We start from the raw sequence: 18,083 nt of genomic DNA, 5'->3' as shown, positions 1-18,083 counted from the left end.
GGTGAACCACCGGTTCATGAAACATTGCCAAGAATGGCCTTCATCCAGACCCCAGGCCAAATTCAGCCAGCGCCAGTGAACCAACCAGGCCAAGAAGGACTAGGCAAAAGTACACATTTCCACCTTTGTCAGAATCCTAGGAATTTGGCAACTCTTCTCAATTTGTCTCATTTCCCTCTGTCCTATATCCAATCAATTACCAACGTGGCTCAACTGGTTTCATCTCCTATATGTCCCCCAAGTCTGTCCACTCTTCTTTTCTCTACTGCCTCTTTCCTAGGTCAGACTGGCTGGATTATTACAAATCTTCCCAAGTGGGCAAGATCCACTTTTGTACCCTTCTAAGTGCCTACACTACGGCCAGGTGGATTAAAAAACAAAACAAAGCAAAGGCTTCCCTGGTGGCTCAGTGGTAAAGAAGCCACCTGTCAGCACAAGAGACATAGGTTCGATCCCTGGTCAGAGAGGAACCTATATGCTGTGGGGCAACTAAGCCCATGTTCCACAACTACTGAGCCTGTGCTCTAGAGCCTGGAAGCCACAACTACAGAGCCCATGTGCCACAACTACTGAAGCCCAAACTCTGCACTAAGAGAAGCCATTGCAAAGAGAAGCCCATGCAGGGCAACTAGAGAGTAGCCCCCGCTTGCTGCAGCTAGAGAAAAGCCCATGCAGCAATGAAGACCCAGCACAGACTAAATGAATAAATAAATAAAATTATTTCAAGAAATAAAAATAAGCATATACCTAAGCAGTCTTTCCTCTTAACAGTTTCCGTTGGATACCCTTTTGCTTTTAGACTGAAAATCAAAATCCACACTGTGGCCTAGAGGCCAGGAACCAGTTCCTCCTGCTCCACCTCCAGTCTCTTCCTGTACCTCACATAGTTCTCCATCCGCTCCATTGCCCTACCTCCTCAGGGATCCTCACAGCTCAGGAGCTTTGGAGACAGAGAAGATACAGGTCCCTGAATTTTCCCAAAGTTCCTTAGGTGATTCTGAACCACTACTATTGTTGAAGTGACTAGACTAAAGAAGAAACCATTGGAAAATTGTGTTATGGTAAGTTTGTACTTGTTAGCATGAGGGTTTGGCTTGGACCAATCCTATAAAATCACTGCAGATGGTGACTGCAGCCATGAAATTAAAAGATGCTTGCTCCTTGGAAGAAAAGCTATGACAAACCTAGACAATGTATTAAAAAGCAGAGATACCACTTTGCCTACAAAGGTCCAGATCAGCAGTCATGTATGGATGTGAGAGTTGGAACATAAAGAAGGCTGTGTGACCAAGAATTAATGCTTTCAAACCGTGGTGCTGGAGAAGACTCTTGAGAGTCCCTTGGACAGAAAGGAGATCAAACTAGTCAATCCTAAAGGAAATCAATCCTGATTATTCATTTGAAGGACTGTTGCTGAAGTTGAAGCTCTAATACTTTGGCCACTTGATTCAAAGTGTTGACTGTTTGGAAAGGACCCTGATGCTGGGAAGAAATGAGGGCAGGGGGAGAAGCAGGTGACAGAGGATGAGATGGTTGGATGGCATCACCGACTCAATGGACATGAGTTTGAGCATACACCAGGAGATAGTGACGGACAGAGAAGCCCGGTGTGCTGCAGTCCATGGGGTCGCAGAGGTGGACACAGCTGAGTGACTGAACAACAACAGCAACCCTACAAAGCAGGCCAGGAAAATTCCCAAACTGGCAAGTCACTAGCCAGACGTTCTACACGAGGAGGTCACTGTTGCTACTTCTGCTACCCAAAAAGGGTTTAAACAGTGAGTTACATAAAATCTATTTGGTAGATGCCTTTTTACTTTCTAGAAAACCTAAAGCTAGCTAATATATGCAATTCTGAGACTGAGGATGCATTCACACAAAAGCTTTGAAATGTTATTAGATGAAGCAGATGGTTCCTACATAACCACAAACTCAGCTGGGAATGTCTTTCTCTGACCTTCCTCTTTGTAGATTTAATCCTGTTATAACAGCGCTTGTTAAGTGGATTTAGATGTGCTCTGAGTCCAGTTGTGTTCCAGAAACGAGACAACTAGTAAAGGCAAAGTCTGATCAAACTGGGTATTTCTCCTGTCTCCCAATTTCAGTAGAGAAAGACTCCAATGTGTTGTCAAGTTCACTTTTCTGCCGAGCTCTCATGAATTGCATTTGGAAAGCAGGATTGAATTTGTTTGTCCCTGCTATTTATAGCACCCACTGAGTCCTCAGCCAGTTGTGGGAGGATGTGACTGCGTTTAGATTCCTATCCAAGTTGTATGTGACAGTATCTGGCACCCATTCAACAGCTGCAGTCATTACTGGGAGAGTAAGCACAAAGGGAAATAAATCAACTTTTAATGTCAGGATGTCACACCCTCTCTAACGTTTTTTAGATATAAATGAGGCACTATGATATAATTAGTCTTGATCTTATCTCTCTATAGTCCAAGATGACTACTTTACCAGAGGATACTATCTATAACACCAACAGATTTAATTTAATTATAAAAATAAGCTTTCCAGATTAGACAAAAAATGTGTTCTTAAAAAATGATGACTTTATGAAGGTAATATATATATCAGTTTCCAAAGTCAAACGTTCAAAAGGACATACAGGGAAAAATGTATCCAACTCCCACACCTGTACTTCAACCATTCAATTCCCTAGGCAAACATAGTAGCCAGGATTTTAACCTGTCCAGAGATATCTTAAGCATTTATACACACACACACACACACACACACACACACACACACACAGCTGAATATCTTGTTTTTTCTCTTTTCTTATCTCTGATTTTTTTTTTTTTTTTTGTCTACATGGCATATGGGATCTCAGTTCTCAGACTAGGGACTAAATTTGTGCCCTTGGCAGTGAAAGCATGGAGTCCTAATCACTGGAGCCCCCATGAATTCCCTCATTTTTTTAAATAGTACTTGCTGATTGTTCCACATCAAATATGTAGAGATGGGCCTAACTTCATTGTTAATGATTGTGTTTCATACAATGATTTCTTGACTGCCCAGTGAACCCTTCTCTACCACAAAGACCTTTGTTGACTTCTCAGCTCTCAGGTAGCACCCAGAAAGTCCTCCATAACCATTTCAATCGGCAACTATCCTTTAACCTGTATCCTTCCCTCCAATTAAACGGACCTACTGTGGCTCTTGAACGGAGCTCTAATCATTGCTCTTTCGTGAACTCACTGTCTCTGCCAACCAGTGATCTCATTCTTCTGGCCCTTGGTCTTCTCATCTGGGGGGTGGTACTGGGAGGGGGATGCATTTCGAAGGTCCTGCTCAGCCTTTACCTTCTGTAAATCTGTGACTAGATGAGGTCAAAGGGACTTTCCAAGTCTACACTTGGATCAGGAACTTACATTTTCCTTGCTTTCCTCCATAAGCTCTTTAAGGACGAGAAAATCTCCGTGTGCAGTGTCCCCTCCCAATGCCCTGCTGGAATAGTAGCTCCAGAAATGTTCTGGGTTATCACTTAAAGTGCTATGCATTAATAATTGCTCCAATCCTATTACTGAAAATAGGTCAGTTAACCCAGTTTCTTTCTTTGAGGACAAGTGGTAAGAATCACGGTACTTGTGCTCTATCAGACCGGTTGGGAACAATTTGAGCAGTAGGTCCTCACCAGTACATCTGACTTAGGCAGTCTGTGCCTTCCTGGCATGATATATATTCATATTATTAGCAATTTGAAGGGTAAAAGAGTAGCTTTAGAAATAAAGAGGACATTGGGGATGGCAAAATTCAAACTTTCTATTTTGTAGGTGTGGAAAACCAAGGCTTAGAATTTGAGAGATTTGTCTAAGGATTACGACTCACCTAGTGATAGAACCAGGGTTAAGATCTGGCTCTCTTGACTCTTATTCTAGAGAAAAAAAAGGAGGTGGGGGAACAGAATCTTTACAGAGTGTTATTATACATTGTCATTGATTAGAACTTGCTATTCCATGAAACTATGTGCACATATTATGTAGGATATGATGGTTTGTATTTTCCCACACTTCTTCATCTGAAAAATTAGATTAATAAACCTACTTACCTCACAAGGTGGTAGAAGGATTATATGAGATGCCTATAGGGTCCAGGGAAAGCCCCAGGCATGTAAAGATTACCTACAATTATTATTTAAAGATCTTCACAATGAAAGGTCATTTTGTAATATAATTTCCTCTTTACTTGATTTTTTTGGAGGAGAGGGAGTTGGATTTAAATAATCAAATTTTGTTAAAGGAAGGCACACCTTTCTGTTATTACTCTGATAAAAGTCATAGCCACTCATTAATTTAGCCTTCATCTTAAAATAGAAGAATTATCCCTGGTTTTTGTCCATTTTCAGTGACTGTGAAGACTAAGAAAATTTCATTTATTCACACATACCTTTTTTTTTTTAAGTCAGAGTTGAGACACAACTCTTTTATAAAAATTTTTAAATTTTATTTATTTATATATTTATTTATTTTTGGTTGCAGTCTGTCTTCCTTGCTATGCCTGGACTTTCTCTAGTGGCAGTGAGCAGGGGGCTACTCTCTAGTTGTAGTGATTAGGCTTCTCATTGTGGTGGCTTCTCTTGTTGCAGAGCACAGGTTCTAGGCACACGGACTTCAGTAATTCTGACTTATTTGCTCTGAGACATGTGGATTCTTCCCAGACCAGGAATCCAATTCATGTCCCCTGCGTTGACAGGTGGTTTTCCATCCACTGTGCCACTCATTTACAGATATCTTCGTGTCTTTTGCCAAACCATCTCTATTATTACTTACTTTTTGTTTTTATTTAAACAGACCAACTTTTAAGTAATTTATGTATAGTTGTGTTACAATATTGAATTCTTTATCATTTCAATTTTAGTATATGTGCTGCTGAAATGAGCACTGGAACTCTTTTAAGTAAAAAGGTATTGCTATTCCACTTAGGAAATACAGAGTGAAATGTATTCAGTTGAAAGATTAGAAGATTTTAATTTAAATCCCAGCCTTGCTCTTTGGTAGTCATGCAATTTTGAACAAGTTGTCTCAATTTTATCTACAGAATGATGAGCACAATATATAATTCACAGTGTTTTTATGGTAATAAATAGGATCAGGTATATGATAGCACTTTGAACAAATTTAAGACAGTGCACATTGTTAGTTATTGTTAAATAAAGGGAAAACTAGCAGGTTGGGAGAAGACAGTGGTACCGTTTAATAGTGGACAGTTTATTCAGAAGGTGGGAAGATATAGAAAACATCAACATCTTAAAGAATGGATATAGGGTTTCCCTGAAGGGTCCAGTGGTAAAGAATCTGCCTGTCAGTGCAGGAGATTCAAGAGATGCGGATTTGATCCCTGGGTCAGGAAGATCCCCTGGAGGAAGAAATGGCAATCCACTCCAGTATTCTTGCCTGGAAAACCCCAAGGACAGTGGAGCTTGGCAAGCTACAGTTCATGGGGTCGCAAAGACTCAGACACTACTTAGCCACTGAGCAACAACATAGATCAGTGCAGCTATGAGAAGGGGATGAAAATGGCAAAACAGTTAACAAAAATCTTGCAGAAGGAGAGGGCCCAATGCACTTATATTCACTTTGATGAAAAGAGCTTGTGTAACATGAAACTGTGGCAAGTTTATGTAAAGTTTTAAAAATACAGCTTCAAACAGATAACTAATGAGAACCTCTTATATAGCTGAGGAAGCTATTCAGCACTCTCTGGTGACCTAAATAGGAAGAAAATCCCAAAAGAGGGGATATATGTATATATATATAGTTGATTTACTTTGCTGTACAGCAGGAACTGACACAACATTTTAAAGCAGCTATACTCCAATAGAAATGAATTTAAAAAATTAAAAATAAAAATATAGCACCACGTGTTAAAACTTTATCATATATATAATGAATAAAAGGTATCTTAACAGTAATTAATGTTTCTACATTCTATTGCAATCATTCATTTTTCTGAGACTGATATAATTTTCTTACTTGATCTCTAGAGTATAATGCAAACCATGTTAAGAGTACCAAATACTTACAACTTAATTGCAAAGTGTAGGGATAGTCAAGACTACAAGCTCCCCAACCAAACCACGCTTACTTTAATCAAAAGCTCTTTCGCCTGCAAGCTGCTCAGTGGCATGCACTGTCCAGCAGTCTCGCTGGTGTGGTGCTGAGGCTTGGGCAGTATGATGATGGAGACCTTCGTGAAGTATATCAAGCCTGGGCTCAAGAACTTGAATCTCATTTCATTGTGCTGGAGACAGGCTGAGTGACCAAGACAAAGAATGGGCACGAGGTGTGGGCCTGCAAAGTGGCAGACAAAACTGGCAGCATCAATATCTCTGTCTGGGACGATGTGGGCAACCCAATCCAGCCTGGTGACACTATCCAGCTTACTAAAAGTTGTTCGGTGTTCAAAGGTTGTGTACCATTGTGCACTAGCCATGGATGTGTCTTCAGAAGATTGGTGAATTCTGTATGGTTTATTCTGAGGTTCCTAACTTCAGAGAGCCAAACCCAGAATACAGTGCCTAGCAGGCACCCAACAAGATGGTACAGAACAGCAGTCTTATGGCTCCCTGGACTACCTGCCACTTCTCTAGCCTCTAAGAGCCAGAAAGCAAATGGACTGAGCACCCCACCAGGTCCTGGTGGTGGCCTGCACCCCCTCACACTCCCTCCGACCCCACTCCCCCAGCACTTGAATTATCCGAAGTCAGCCCAACCACAGCTGCTGCCCTCCTGGCCTCTCCAGCAACCATGTCAGTAAAGGCAAAAAACCCCAGAGGCGCAGCAAGAGAAAGCAAAAGACCCTTTTCCTCCCTGCCACCAGCCATAACCCAGGTGTTTGCTAGAGAACAGAGCTTTCTACTGGGCTGCAGGCTCTGTGGGGCCAGGGGGTGTAGGAGTCACTAAAGTTCACTGTGTGGGAGTGGTGAGCAGTAGCCTAATCCACTCTCAGCCCATACTCCCCTCCTTGTACAGCTGAAGCTGCCTGTCTCCTGGGATTCAGGGTGCTCTGCCTCCCTTCCTTCCTCTTTAGAAACAGTGGTTACAGTCTGTTTCTTGTGTGTGATGTGGAAGTCTAATTGAATCCCTCCTTCCTAATAAATGTTACCACTCTGTTGAAAAAATAAAAATAAAAAGCTCTTTGGAATGTATTCCAACCCTTTCCTACTCTCTTTACTTCCTGATTACCTGCTGTCCCCTCCTATTCTCACTGGTGACCTTGTCTGCAACCTCATGAAGAAACTAGAGGGAGCCAGCTGGACCACTGCCAACTTCCTGTCTCCGAATCTCCATGGCGACACTGCCTTCCCCTTCTCCCTGGACCTCTTCTCTGAGTCTGAAGCATCCTACTCCCTGTTGGAACTTCTCACTCTCTGTGCCTTCTGCTCTCCTTGTGGCTCTAACCTCGCCCTCACTGCAGCTTTTTCTCGTCGGCATTAAACGTTTTCACTCCTCCCGCTGTCCACAGTTCCCATGTGGCATTGTTTTGACTCTCTATCCTTTACACCAAACATGTTCCAACAAAATCTCTTCCTAAGCCTCCAAATTCCCTTTTCCTCCAAGAATGCTATTTTTTCTTCAAAGTTTAATCCACAGGAATTTGTATATACTATTCATTTCACTCACTTCACTCACTTCATACTTTATCACTGGAGAAGGAACTGGCAACCCACTCCAGTATTCCTGCCTGGAGAATCCCATGGACAGAGGAGCCTGGCAGGCCATGGTCCACGGGGTCGCAGAGAGTCGGACACGACTGAAGTGACTGAGCACATTATACAAGTAGTATAATAAAGAATAAATATATAGAATTTGGCTGTAGTGCCAAATAAATTGTAATGCCACATAGATCGTTCATATGCTCCCATTTCTGTTTACGTGATTTTTTTTTTTCAGGTGAATAGGTTTCTTGTAGTCATAGCAGCCACACTGACTTTTTGATCCACTGAAGGAATAAAACATGGCCTGCTACAAAAACAACTGGTCTACCTGAGAGAATGTTGCCTTCACTTATCTGAGAACATTCTTCTGAAGATCAGCAAAGACTTCCATTCCACTAAATCCACTGTAATCTTAAATCTAGATTTGAATTTCAACTTCCTAGTAGTGTTTGATGCAGCTGATAACTCCTTGGTGACAACTTCTCTTTCCCCAGTTTTGTGATGGTATATCCTGCTGTCTACCTTGGTTGTTCCTTCTGTTTGCCTGTTGACTATTTCTCCTCTACTGTTCATTCCACATCGAAGTTCCTAGGGGCTCCTTGCTGAGTTCCTCAGCTCTTGGCACTCTATGAACTCTTCTTAGGGAGTCTCACTTACTCGAGACTCCCATTACCATCGTCATGCTGGTGATCATCAAATTCATTTCTCCAGCAAAATATCTTCCCCAGAACATCATATCTGCCTTTCTAGTGTTCAGCTAGGTATGCCACAGAATGTTTCATAATAGGCATGTAAATCTCAATGTTTTCTGAGACAGAACTCACCTTCCGACTCCCAAATTTTTATCTCCTCAAGTTTTCTAACTTAGTAAAGGCCGTCACCATCCACTCAGCTGCTTTAGCAAGTAACTTAGAAGTCATCGTTGATCTAGACTTTAATTGCATCTTTCTCACCATGCCTCCTTCTCCCCATTAATTCATCACCCATTCCTTTCTATTCTGTCTCTTACACGTCTCTAATCCATTTACTTTCCTAAATTGTCACTGTCATCACACCAAGTCCGAGGTGTCATCATCTTTCATGGCTTCTGTGACAATCTCTTACCCTCCCATAAAGCACATCTGATTGTGTCACTGTCTCCTCACACTCTTCAATGGCTTCCCATTGACTTGAGGATGAAGGCTTCCCAGGCTCTGTGTGATTTTCCTTCTGCCTTATTGTGGAGGATTCTTGTGTGTCATTCTTTTCCTCACTCTTTTCCATTTCAGAAACTGGCCTCTTGGTTCTTTGTGATGAGAGGCCACCCTTCTTCTTACCTTGGGATTTTGCCTGGAATACATTAGTTTAATTTTCAGGTCCCCTGCTGCTTTCCTTCTTCTGTCATCCCCCACAATTCTCCAGACCTCCCCTGACTACAACTTTAACATGGTTATCTTATTCTTTCAGTCTTAACATAAAAATTCCATCCCCTGAAAAGGCTTTGTGAACTCTCTAAACCCTTATGTAACAGTTTGCACTTTCTCAGCCTTGTCATAATTATATTTGCATAGGTGTTCAGTGTCTTCCCAGCTGCTAATCTATAAGCTCCACAATGACAGTGAACTTTTCTCTACTTGTGGCTAGTGGAAAGTGAGAGTGAAGTCGTTCGGTCATGTCTGACTCTTTGCGACCCGATGGACTGTATAGCCCACCAGGCTCCTCTGCCCATGGGATTTTCCAGGCAAGAATACTGGAGTGGGTTGCCATTTCCTTCTCCAGGGGATCTTCCTGACCCAGGGATCGAACCCGGGTCTCCCGCATTGTAGGCAGACGCTTTATCATCTGAGCTACCAGGGAAGCCCGTGGCTAGTGGAGTTACACTCCAGTTGCAGTTGGCAAGCTTCTCATTGTGGTGGCTTCTCTTGCTGCAACGCACTGGCGTTTAGGCATGTAGCCTTTGTAGTTGTGGCTCACAGGCTCTAGAGCGCAGGCTCAGTGGTTGTGGCACATGAGCTTAGTTGCCCCTTGGCACATAGGATCTCCCTGGACCATGGATCAAACCTGTGTCCCATGCATTGGAAAATAGATTCTTAACCACTGGACCATCAGGGAAGTCCCAGGAATAATTTATTTTTGAGAAATCTTTTACTTCTGTGAATTAACTTCTTTAAGATGTATTTATAACAAAAGATTTGAGTAACTCCTTTCACTCTTTAGACTGCAATAATTGGAAGTATGAAGATTTAAAAAAAAAAAAACCTTCTGAAAAATAATGTGTAAGTAAATTGAAAGCTTAAGATAAAAAGATAATTTTCTAAGACTTCATGTCTCTAAGTGGAGATGGTTTCATCTGTGAAGAAAAAAGATTTCCCAAATGAGAAATCAATAATATCAATAGCTGTCACTGGCCAGGCATTTGTTGTTCTTCAGGGATAGTTCTCAGTGCAGAGTGTATTAATGAATTTAAAACAACTCTATGAGGTGGTTGCCACTTTCACCCCTGTGTTGGCGTGTGATTGCCATCACTTTGTTTATCGCTCTGAGGGAAGCATGAAGGCACACTCTCCATCTGTTGCTGACACATCTCTTAATTAGGTCATATTTTACAGTTACACTAGATTCTGATAATGACCGGGATTCTTTCCTGGCTGCCTAGGGAGATCTCGGTCCACGCTGCCAGAGAACTGTCTCCCATCATGTGTTGCTTCTTGCATCACAGATTCTTCCCCAGTGGACTTGGCTCCATCCTATCTCATTCCTGCCAGAGGAATTTATCTAGTCATGCATTGCCCTTGAGGCCACAGTAACCAGTCCTTGTGATTTTTTTAAACACCGCCGTTCCTAAACAGTGTTCAGAAAGGAGGATTCTGCAGGGTGCCCACATTTGACTCCTATCCAAAGAGGCCTCTGGAAGTGCTTAAGTATGTGAAGCAGTGAACATGTAAGGGGGAGGCTGGAGCATAACACATCTTACTTCATTCATTCAATCATCCATCCCTTGATTAATTAAATCTATTCCATAAATACTTATTGCTCATCTACTGTGTCGGAGAAGGCAATGGCAACCCACTCCAGTACTCTTGCCTGGAAAATCCCATGGATGGAGGAGCCTGGTGGGCTGCAGTCCGTGGGGTCGCACAGAGTCGGACACGACTGAACGACTTCACTTTCACTTTTCACTTTCATGCATTGGAGAAGGAAATGGCAACCCACTCCAGTGTTCTTACCTGGAGAATCCCAGGGATGGCAGAGCCTGGTGGGCTGCAGTCTGTGGGGTCGCACAGAGTCGGACACAACTGAAGCGACTTAGCAGCAGCAGCAGCAGCATCTACTGTGTGCCAAGTTGCACATTAGCTGCTGAGGACATAACAGTGAAGGAAAAATTCCTGTCCTCAAGGAGCTTATAGTCTAGTTAGTTACAGATGCAGATGAGCAAATATAGCACATGCCATTGAAAGAGCATAAGAAGAGTGTTGTAAGGTTAGTTCATGGTGACAAGTGTCATAAACCCAACTGAAAAATTGATTAGGTGAAACTGTTAATATTTATTGGCTTAAGGAAAAGCAACTGGAATAATGAACCACTGAGAAGGGTCACGGCAAGGACTCAGCACCAACCAGACCCAGGCACTTGAATGTCCCCAGGACCCTTGATGTTCTTGGTCCACATGTAGGTGCTTCCTCATTTACTGCAGAACAGCTCTCCTCACAGGTCAAGAAGCAGCTCCTCCATCAATTTTAAGCCTCATGTCAGCTCAGGGTCTGACTCAGAGAGGACTGGTTCCTCTTTTTCAATTCTAATCTAAAAAATCCTAGGGTAGAACTCAAATCAGCTCACTTGGGTCATATCCTACCTCTAGATTGATGATTTTCAACTGTAGGTGGTTCTGCCTCTCAAGGGATATTTGGCAATGTCTGGAGATGTGTAACTTTGTGATGACTAGTGGGGTGGAGAGAATGTTATTGGTATCTAGTGGATGGAGGCCAGGGTTGCTGCTGAATATCCTAACAATGTATAGGACAGCCTCCTGCAACAAAGAACCATCCAGTACAAAATGTCAATAGTGCTAGAGTTGAGAAACTATTCTAGACCAATCAGTTGTGGTTGTGGGAGGGTCAAGGGGGGGATCAAAGTTTTTCTAAAAGACACTTGAACAATGAGGAGGAGTTATCCAGGTAAAAGTGGCCAGGACAGGCTGATCCATGGAGGGAGGTACATGAACAAAGAGACTGGACTGCCCAGAACAGTTCAGTTCAGTCGCTCAGTCATGTCCGACTCTTTGCGACCCCATGAATTGCAGCACGCCAGGCCTCTCTGTCCATCACCAACTGCCGGAGTCCACCCAAACCCATGTCCATCGAGTCGGTGATGCCATCCAACCATCTCATCCTCTGTCATCCCCTTCTCCTCCCGCCCCCAATCCTACCCAGCATTAGGGTCTTTTCCAATGAGTCAACACTTCGCATGAGGTGGCCAAAGTATTGGAGTTTCAGCTTCAACATCAGACCTTCCAATGAACACCCAGGATTGATCTCTTTTAGGATGGATTGATTGGATCTCCTTGCAGTCCAAGGGACTCTCAAGAGTCTTCTCCAACACCACAGTTCAAAAGCATCAATTCTTCGGCACTCAGCTTTCTTCACTGTCCAACTCTCACATCCATACATGACCACTGGAAAAACCATAGCCTTGACTAGATGGACTTTTGTTGGCAAAGTAATGTCTCTGCTTTTAAATATGCTATCTAGGTTGGCCATAACCTTCCTTCCAAGGAGTAAGCGTCTTTTAATTTCATGGCTGCAATCACCATCAGCAGTGATTCTGGAGCCCAAAAAATAAAGTCTGACACTGTTTCCACTGTTTCCCCATCCATTTCCCATGAAGTGATGGGACCAGATGCCATGATCTTAGTTTTCTGAATGTTGAGCTTCAAGCCAACTTTTTCACTCTCCTCTTTCACCTTCATCAAGAGGCTCTTTAGTTCTTCTTCACTTTCTGCCATAAGGGTGGTGTCATCCGCATATCTGAGGTTATTGATATTTCTCCCGGCAATCTTGATTCCAGCTTGTGTTTCTTCCAGCCCAGCGTTTCTCATGATGTACTCTGCATATAAGTTAAATAAGCAGGGTGACAATATACAGCCCAGAACAGGTTCCCATAATCATTCTGCCTAGTCATCTGCCTTCCATTCCTACCTGGTAAAATGTTATGAGTCTGTGGAAGGCTCACGTGGGGCAGAGTATCTGGAGCTTCAATAATATCATTGTACTGTAAAGCCATGTATCAAGCACAAGTCATAGGTTTTATCCATTTCCTCTACTGTACTAAGCTTTTGGTCAAGGGCATTTCATCAACTGAGATTCACTTATAGTTTTCAGGATTGTTTTAGTTGAGTATTAAAAGACATCAGTGGACAAGACCCAGTAGTTAGAAGCACTGGTTCAGGAATCAAACTGCCCTGGCTTTGAATTCAGGCTGTATGTCTGCCTACTGGTGTCCATGACCACAAGTAGGACAGGCCAGTGCTAGGGAAAGGCAGAAAGGAGGCCATGTGAGGGAGGAGGACCCTGGACTTTTTAGGATGAGGAAAATAATGGGTGAATAAAAGGGAGGAAGGTGTTCTACATAGAGAAAGCAGCACGTGCCAAGGCTTGGAGTTGTATGTGTGTGGGAAATGAGAGAAGACGAAGCTGACTTGAGGAGCAATGAGGAGTGTAATTGTGTGTGTGTGTGTGTGTGTGTTTTGTCGCGCCCCATGGCATATGCAATCTTAGTTCCCTGACCAGGGATCAAACTCATGCCTCCTGCATAGGAAGCATGGAATCTTAACCACTGAACCACCAGGCAAGTCCTGAAGAGTGCAACTTTGGACACACAATGAGAATTTCCTGTGGAGGACAGAAGTAGGGATGTTCAGAGAACAGACAGAGTTAAAGGCAGGATTCAAATTCAGGTGAGAGGTAAAAAGCTGGAGATTTATATGTGTGAGAAAGAACTGTTCCTGAATGTAAAGACCTTTGAGAGAAGGAGAAAAGAGAAAAGAAATGTTTGTTGAAAGAAGGGAAAGATGGAAAAAGGAGGAGGGAAAAAAGGAAACACATGAGTGTGTGAAGAAAGAGAGAAAAGAATAAAATCATGATGATGTAGTGTCATGGAGGCCCATGGAGGAGAGAACGTGAAGAAAGGAAGAGCTGTCAGTGGTGTCAAATACTGGAAAGAGGCCAAAGGTTATTAGAGCTGTTAAAGAGATCACTGGATATGTACAGTGCAATTTAAGATGTGTATTTCTAGTCAGAGAGTAGAGGTAGGCGTCTGATGAAGGGAGTCCCTGAGTAAACGTGGGTAAGTTCTTGGAGGCAGCTAGTATATAATAATAGCCTTTTACAAATTTGGATATAAGACAAAAATGCCCATTATTATTGCTGTTAATTCACATTGATTTGAAACTTCTGATCCAATGTACAAGTGCAAGAGAAAGAAAGAGGAATAGCAATCGAAAATAAGTCAGCAAAACATATTCACTATTTGTAAGTTATATTACCTTCTACCCACAGTGCCTCAAGATACAAACTGAAAAAAAAAAAAATTTAAGAAAAAACTGAACTAAAAAAAAAGAAACAAGGCTAATACAATAGTCCACAAGGTGATTAATTACAAAGTAACTATATATGGCCATCAGTTAATTTGGAGAAGAAATGACAACCCACTCCAGTGTTCTTGCCTGGAGAATTCCAAGGACAGAGGAGCCCATGGGTTACAGTCAGTGGAGTCACAAAGAGTCGGATATGACTCAATGACTAACATACACACACATCACTTAATTAAAAAACAATCCACTTTGCAGTGGGAACTCATGGTGACTAAAAAGAAGGACTGAATCAGCAGTAAGACCTAAGATGTTCAACATTTTATATATATCAATTTTCCTCAAATGAATGTAAGCGTTTAGTATAACTCCAATTAAAACCCCAGTGCACTCTTGGGGTCATTTGATAAATCAATTCAAAATACCATTAAGGATAGAAGGCTGGATCCCAGAGAGAGAGGTAGTCAGTAAGAAATTCTTGATGAGGTGACAAAAGATTTTAGAAAAGGGATATTAATATTCACTTTTGTCTTATATATTTAATATAGCTCCCTACTGTTTCCCCAGACATTCAGAATATCTGCTAAATATAGAAAAAAATGTTTTATGGCAGTTTCAGGGGGAAAAATCTGAATGAAAGAGATGGAATTCCACCTGTAGACTAGTGGGGAACAGAGAAACAGAACAGCTTGAGAAGGTAAATTTACGGTTAAATTCAGTAGAATCAGAAGTAGGAGCCAGAAATGATTATGTAAACCCCTGGGAATTTGAAGCAATCCTAAAGAATGAATTGCAACTCCATCAGGATATGGAAGGAACCTTATCCTATTATCTCAAAGTTCAAGGTAATTTCAGTTGATATCTCACTTAGAAATGTGAAATCTTATTAAAAGAAATTCCTAGAAAAAAGACAAAATGTTACTAGTACTTATCTCTGTAGTATTAAGTTTTTATACTTTTTGAGTTTTCTGAATTTTCTATGATGAGCATAAGTTATTTTTCCTTTTTTGGCTCTGCCTTGCTACTTATTGGATCTTAGTTCCTTGACCAGGAATTGAACCCCAGCCCCTAGCAGTGAAAACGCTGAGTCTAAACCACTGTACTGCCAGGGAATTCCCATAAGTTATTTTTCTAAGAAAGATTTGTCAGTGAAAAAAAAAAAAGAAAAAAGAGAGAAGAAAAAAAAAAGAGAAGCAGGAAGAGTGCTTGGTTGGAGAGCAAAGGTCAAGTAAAGTTTTTCAAATTCATTTCCGTGGTGGTTTCTAGAATGATCACGGTAAAGATTCTCTGTGTCCCATCTTCAACCATAATTATCGTGGTTCTCGTTTTACATGTTTTGCTGTAATTTTGGAACCATGGACCAAGGGTTAGTTCTATCCATTGATACCTCCTCTTTCTTACTTCCACATAGACAACACCAATTATACACTTTTCTGAGTTGTCTAGGTGTTTCATGTGCTTACATGTTATCCTGCTAAATAGGCTATAAATTTGTCATATCTTATATTTCTGCTGATTCTTTTGCGGTACCTAATAGAAAATACTGGTTTTGTGTTTAATTAAAAAATTGTAGGGGGAACAAGATGGCAGAGGAGTAGGTGGACGTGGAGTACATGTCTCCCCATGGATACATCAGGAATACACCTTCAGACACAGAAGTCCATACAGAACACCAGCTGAGAGCAGACAAGGGTACCTGACCAGGGGAAAAGAATATGTAGACCCATGCAAAACTCAGTAGGATGAAGGAACTAGGGGGAAAAACAGGAGTGTTAGTAGGACTGGACCTGCCCTCAGCAGGTGGGGGAACTGAAGCATGGGTCTGATTCCCACATAGGGGCAATTGTCTGAGTCAAAGGAGAAACATTTAAGGCTGTGAGTGAAACAGCAGATCTATGGCAGCCTAAATGGAATGAGAATCAGACAGTCCTTGCCGCAGCCATACGTACCCCTGACAGGGATGTAGATCCCCTGGAAGGCACAGCAGCTGGAGCTGCAGTTTAGGGATTGTGGAGCAATACCAGGGCAAGGGCTACTGTTGACTGTGGAGAGACAGATCGAGAAGATATGAGGGAGGAGATTGTGGTGGGAAATGCCTGTGGAGGAAAGCCTGGCAGCCGTGGAAGTAAGGCAATACTGCTGAGTCACACATAGAGGGTAGAGCCATAACCATAGACTCTCTCCCCCAACACGCCAGCATTGGCAGCTGAACAATAGAGAGGCTGGCCCATCTAACGCCTGATGCGCTGAACTACAGAGTAGGACCCCAGGCAAGGGAGCTCTCTAAGTGCCTGAACGGGCAGAACTAGGGAGAAAGACTGATCAAGAAGCCTTCTGATTGCCAGCTACAAGAGGCTCGATAAAAGGCTCTGATAGGGCCATAACTCCTGTGGTGGAGGCAGTCCGTGTCTCTGCACACTTGATGCTGCTAGGGTCCCGGCAAGCCAAGCAGCTGCACCACCTTCATGCTCAACTCTCACTGGGGCAGAGCTGCCACAGGCAAAAAAGTCTTCCGTCTATGCATGCAGTGTTGCTTCAATAGTGTCTGACTCTTTGCAACCCTGTAGACTGTGGCCTGCCAGGCTTCTCTGTCAGGGAGGGGGGTTCTCCAGGCAAGAATACTGGAAAGTATTGGCCAATACTTGCTGCCATACCCTTCTAGAGCACTATACTTCCTGCTGCCCTAGCTGCCACCTCCCCTGAGTACCTGGTGCTGCCAGAACCCCTGCAACCCAAGCAGCTGCACCACCTCCACACTTGGCCCTCACAGGGGCAAACCAAAGTCCTCCAGGACAGCCTCAGGAGCAAACCCCAGTGGACGACTTACATGCAGAGGTGGAAATAAAACCACAATTGAAACCCAGGGGCAGTGTGGCTAAAGAAGAAGACTCAAAACTTTCCCACCAGCTGTACAAGCTGCAGATTAACTCCACACGATCAAGTAGGTAGACTCTGTGTCTATGGAATATATAAAAGGTCACTGAGAGGTCCCACAAAAGAAAACACACTAGTTCTGATAGTTGTGGACATTGGAGTCAAGAACACAGAGGAGTAGGACCAGATTAGAATCTGAGCTGCCCCCAGAGCAGGTCCAGAGATCAGCACAGTATCGGAGGGCATCCTAGGGAGGTGAGGTGGACCGTGACTCCCAGTGAGGTAAAGGACAGCAGTGACTGACAGCAGTGACTCAAGAAAAACATTTATTATTCTTATGTTTTGACTTGTTCTGTAGATTCTTTTGGATTTTTTCTTTTTTTCCCTCCCCCTCCCCCCAGTTGTAATTGCCTATTTTACTGACATCATGAAATCTAATTAGGCTTTTGAGCTTTTTTTTTCTTTTCTCAGTCACATTTTTTACTGTTGTTATAAACCTCTGCCTCTACATTGGGTTTTTGCTGTTCTGAGGAGTTTTCCTTTTTTCCCTTTTTTCTGTCTTATTTCTTTTTTTTTTCTCTTCTTTTTTTTTATAATTTTAATTTTTAATTTTCTTAAACCTATTATAGTTTCTCTACATTTATTCCTTTGCTTGCCTTTCCTACTGTTCTTTTCCCCTTGCAGTTAATCTTCAATGTATATAAATCTTCTTCATCTACCTCTATTTAACTTTGCATGTCTATTCTTTCTTTCTTTCTTTCCTTTCCTCTCAATACATTTGTTAGTTTTATTTTCATTGCTTTATTATCCAGTTGGCATCTTGCTTTAGTTTTATTTTCCAGTTTGTGCTTTAGTTAGTTTTGTTCTGGCAGATATAATTTTTGGTTTCCTTTGTATGCTGGGTCAATCTATTCTACTTTATTTTTGTTGGATTGTTTTGACTTTGCTCATGGGTGTACATGTATATGTGTATATTCCATT

The 18,083-nt window shown here is 42.3% G+C and overlaps 1 pseudogene; it reads left to right on the top strand.

The window, feature by feature from the left end:
- Nucleotides 1-6,178: 6,178 nt before the first annotated feature.
- Nucleotides 6,179-6,847, top strand: LOC145510764 (SOSS complex subunit B1 pseudogene; annotated as a pseudogene).
- The last annotated feature ends 11,236 nt before the right edge of the window (nt 6,848-18,083 follow it).

This window comes from Giraffa tippelskirchi, chromosome 6 (assembly GCF_054371585.1).
Source record: "Giraffa tippelskirchi isolate mGirTip1 chromosome 6, T2T-mGirTip1v1.2.pri, whole genome shotgun sequence".
NCBI lineage: Eukaryota > Metazoa > Chordata > Mammalia > Artiodactyla > Giraffidae > Giraffa > Giraffa tippelskirchi.
Note: the sequence above shows the minus strand (reverse complement) of the source record. Positions and strands in the feature narration are given on the sequence as shown.